General features: G+C 37.0%; 1 long non-coding RNA gene across 1 annotated transcript; it reads left to right on the top strand.

Moving 5' to 3' along the window:
• The first annotated feature begins 736 nt into the window (after positions 1 to 736).
• On the top strand, positions 737 to 4,704 carry LOC139738040 (uncharacterized). Its single transcript, XR_011711414.1, has 3 exons — positions 737 to 1,012; positions 2,082 to 2,165; positions 4,403 to 4,704. It is a non-coding gene; the product is annotated as an uncharacterized lncRNA (long non-coding RNA).
• The last annotated feature ends 245 nt before the right edge of the window (positions 4,705 to 4,949 follow it).

Below are 4,949 nucleotides of genomic sequence, written 5' to 3'. Positions count from 1 at the left end.
TAAACTTCAAACCCACCTTTCTCAGTAAACACTTTCCCACAGGGTATACGTTGATTCCGTCAATTAGGTTTCGTAAGTCGATTTGTTTTGGGTTATATGTCATTCTAAAGCTTAAGGTCTCTTCGTTCAGAATCTGCCCTTGACGAAAAATTCATGTTAGGCGACATTTTTGTGATTTTATGGCGCAGGGTCATTCATTGATAATTTCCATCAATGATGAGTGAAGTATGGAATTGCTCAGAGCAATTACCTTCTGTTTTTCACATAGCGAGCACCTCATCATGAATTTTTTTTTTCTTCATTAATAGTTTTCCACTATAGCGGAAACATAATATCTATCAAAAGCAATTACTTTAAATGGTATATACACAAGCAGAAAAACCATAACTTTTTAACTTGGAGAGTATTAGGAATGTAATATATCACTGTAGTTCAAAATACATAAAAATATCAGTACAGTGTCGCCTGAGCTACTGATCATTCATTGATTATATTAATAGTCAAAAGGATACTGACAAGATATCTCCGGACGGAATCCTCGGAAAGCCATGGGTCTCTTTTTCTTTCTCTGAATCCTCGGAAAGTCATGGGTCTCTTTTTCTTTCTCTTATCTTTTTTTTTCTATGTGGGGGCTGCAGCCCAATGGGGCCCCAAGCCCCCCCTTTTCCCGGTTCCGCATCCCCTGGGTATAATGTACTTTTGTATTCACAATTACGTCAGAAGCAAACTAGTAGTACAAATCATTAGTTCAAACGTGTAATTAAGGGATATATAATGTTCATTCGTTTTCAAGAAACACCATTCGTAAAGCTGGTTGATGGACCTTCTCCCCTGGATGGCTTGGTGGTTCTGGAGTCAGACAGATATGTGTGCTATGATGGCTTTAACCTCAGAGCTGCTGAGTTAGTCTGCAAAGAGCTCGGCTTCACAGCAGTGAAAGATTTTTCAGCTCAAACTTTGTCAAGATCTGCAACAAGATTGAACAAGACTCAACGGCTTTCATGTCCTTACGGTAACTGAAGTATTGCTTGTAATTTGATGATAGTGCGTAAATGGGTGCGTCAGCGTTTCGTGATTTTCATGATATTAGATTCAAAGAAACATAAGCCTATAAGGTTTTGTAAATCCGAATTTCATGCACCAAATTAGATTTGAACACTAGGGAAGGTTCTAATGACTTGACTCAGTTCTGAAGAAAGATCAAATCACTGTCACTTGTGGTAATCGCTTTCCCATCTAAAAATTCAGAATCACATTGTAAAGTGCATTGGTCGGGCTGGGACTTGGGGATCCATTCCGACTTGTGCTTGTCTACAGAGTAACATCATACCAGATAGTTCTGCAGTTTAGAGTTCGTAGTCAGCATTTGATACTTCAACACGTTACTCTTCAGAATTGTGTAATTCCTTCATTGGAATTGAATCCAGTGATTTGTCGGTCCACGTGACGAGTCGGTGTTGTGCCTGGGTTTTCTTGTCGTTCCTCACTTACACTGAATAAAATATGGAACGTACTTCTGTGTGTCCACTACTCATTATTTGAGTGACCACCAAGAGCCTACGACAATGTGTTTGGTGTTTTTCTCATTATTGAAATATCAAAACAACATCATTTCAGATCAACGAGTATACCAAACCTTTAAATATATTGTAAATGACTCCAAAAAATAGTAGTGAGACAGTTTCAATGCTATTATTTCGTGTTTGTTACCTGCTTTTTTGGCTCTTTTTAAAATTTGTTCCCAATTTTGTATATCATACTCATATTTTATGTTTCAAAAGATGATATATGCGTAGATAACATGGATAAATTAACTTTAATTATTAATTCTTTTCATTCAATGGTTTTATGGGTATAACTTTTTTTTTTAATTGAATTGTGCTTTATTTACGGTTTCTGCAGTACTCACACATTTGTACGCCTCAATCTTCAAAGCATAATAATTGTGTAATGTATATGAACGTCACGAGGCTCTCTTGTAAAGCTGGCCCCTTGGCACTAAATCAGACTACCATGTGTATTTTGAAAAAAAATACTACGTACATAAATGAATAAATAGATTTAAAAATATCAATGCGCAGGTTCGCAGCATGAACGTGTTCAAGACTGTCTGTCGAAAAGATCTGAGTGTTCCTGGAACAAGGCTGTGAGTCTAAAATGCCGAGGTGAGATAAGTTTATTTATTTGTTCATACATTTATAATGATTATCATTTTGTTAGTGGAAGTGTAGAAATTTGATACGTTACCACATTATTCTGACAAAATCGTGGACATAAAAACCTACAAGTAAAGCAAAATACTATAATTGCTTTAAGATAAAATGGGACTTGTCAAAGATGTTAATTGTTGGGTGGTCGAAAGCTTAAAAGGGTCGTATAGTTTTGGTTGAGACCTAATTTCAGGTTTCTAACATTTTTGGTGACATGATGAGAAACCTCTTATGAATATGAAAGAGCATGTAATTCCATGAGGAATTCAACGTTTATTTAATGAAAATTGGTTGAAAATGGCTGAAATATCCAAATCACAACTATTCTAATAAAGTGTGGGACCCACACTTTACAACGATCGGTTTGTTTTACTTTTTGGAAGGATGTTTCAGTCATTTCAAACCCGATTTTCATCTAAAAAAACCTTTAATTCCTCGTAAAATGGTATGCTCTGTACTATTTCATAAGTGTTTTCCTGCTATCTCGCAAAAACTTAAAAGCCCAATTCTCATCTCCACCAATACTGTACCATCCCTTTAACGGTGCACCATGTATTCTTTCTAGGGTATGTGTTTGGCCCTGAAAAGGGCGTACCCAGTCCCGTCGTTTCGGCAAGCATGTTCTCGCCGTTCTCAACGTTCTACATCCACGGAAGCCTTCAAAGATTTCAGAAGGTTAATTGGATAATTTTGATTACCTTTCTATAAGATGCTGATTTATGAACTCAAGAAAACTATACTGAAAGCTTAGATTTTCCCAAGAAAATACAATTAATGAAACATGCAAAACATCACATCTTCGAACCTTAATATCAGAAACAAAAATGAGGAAACCGTTGATTAAAAATAAAACCCGGGTTGGTCCATCGGCATACTAAAATTAGACCTATACTCTGCGGCAAATTGTGTGATTTGTGTGAGTATGTGTGTGCGTGTGTCTGTGTCTGTCTGTCTGTCTGTATGTATGATCACGATGATGACTATTTGTGATTTTTTTTTTTGTAGTATGAATCTCCAAAGAAAGTAATATAATCTAGCAAAACAGCTTCAGCGTTCTACATCACACCTACTTATTTTACTCAGGAGGCGTTGGTTTAGGAATTGAAAGGTAATTTAATTAGGATATTTGACCTCGTATTTACAATAAATCAAGGACATATTTTCACAATGTGAAATCTAACGATTCGTGAATCTTAAAAATCACTGGTGTCCCATTTTTTTTTTTTTTGTCTTTCATTCCCTCCAGCCACATGGAATAATATCACGCACGGATTTTTGTCTGTGCATTTTGTTGAGTCTAGTCTTACTAAGAGCTAACAAATAACTAATATTTTCTGCCAGAATGTATCGAACTTTATATATTCAAGCTGAGAGCATACATGCAAATTAGCAAAAACTACACAAGCAGAGAAAGTTTCAAATTCTCGAATTTTGTGGAAATTCAAGCACATCTTATTGGTCTCATTGCTTTTCTTTGGCGTCATCTTAATTTTGTTTTCTCGTGCGCGAGTAGGTTTCATCATAAAAAGGAAGACAAATAAGAATCATTGATCAAAAGCAGTCTCCGTTGATAGAAGGTTTTTTTTTCAGTTGAACAATGCAGACATTTTCCCCCATAGCTTCATACACAAAGTTGATTACTTTGACTTCGTTTTACATACCTACTGCAGTACATACGGTTATTTTGAAAGTCCTGTGACATAGGGATCATTCCCATTAAGGGTGCAAGTGATTATTTTTTCCTCATATTTCTCTTTTCATGATCATCACCCTCTGCCTTTCGTTATTGTGCAAATATCGGCCCGTCTTACGTTTATTTTATGACAATGTTTTAAAGCTCCTTCTTCATTGAAATTTCATCGTTCCGTTGACAGATTAGGTGACCGTAGGGAACTGTTCCATGTATTTTGATGAAAATAAAATTGGTCTGAATGTAAACAAGGCCAGCTGTAGAGTCATTGGTCTTGTAGTTTTTTGTCTTGTAGTATTTCGGCAATTGTGAGTAACAAAGGAATATGATTTTAACTGAATTAGGAAAGAGCCGGGAATTGTTAATGTCAGTTCGGAATAATGAAATATCTGCAAGTTTAAACCATCTTATTCTTCAAATTCATGAAATTCTTCCGTCGAGAGTTTTTTTTTTCATGCAACTGATTGACAGATTGCCTACATCTTATTCTTTATGCACGCAGAACCTGGATTTCTTGGCTGCTACCAGGGAGATCTTCACACGTTTCAGAATTTACAAGACATAGTTTCCGGCTTTAGCGTTCATTCTGATGAAGAGTGTGTGTCCACCTGTAGAGTGAAGACGGGAAACCATGATATTGCTATTGTTCATGATGGAGACTGCATGTGTTATAGATCAGACGAGTATGCCAATTTTATTTCTGGTGTAAGCTATACTCATTATTGGACTCCTGAAACCAAGGCAGAACCTGAATCCGGCCAGCAAATTCATTGTTTATTCAACCGTGAGTAACACACTCTTAAAACATCCGAGTCAGAACAGTGACCCGGAAATGGGTCCGTTGGGGTCATACACCGTTCCGGGTCAGAAATGACAAGGAATGTGGTCAGATATGACCCATTCAGAGTCATGAATCGGGTCAGGATGACCCCATTCGGGGTCTTCATGACCAAATTCAAAGTCATTTCTGACCCGGAACGGTGTATGACCCCAACGGACCCAGTTCCGGGTCAGTTCTGACTCGGGTCTCTTTAGAGTGCAGAGACATT

The sequence above is a fragment of the Diadema antillarum genome, unplaced genomic scaffold (genome assembly GCF_040938485.1).
Source record: "Diadema antillarum isolate AM-2024a unplaced genomic scaffold, OU_Dant_1.0 seq00000719_RagTag, whole genome shotgun sequence".
Taxonomy (NCBI): Eukaryota; Metazoa; Echinodermata; class Echinoidea; order Diadematoida; family Diadematidae; genus Diadema; species Diadema antillarum.
Note: the sequence above shows the minus strand (reverse complement) of the source record. Positions and strands in the feature narration are given on the sequence as shown.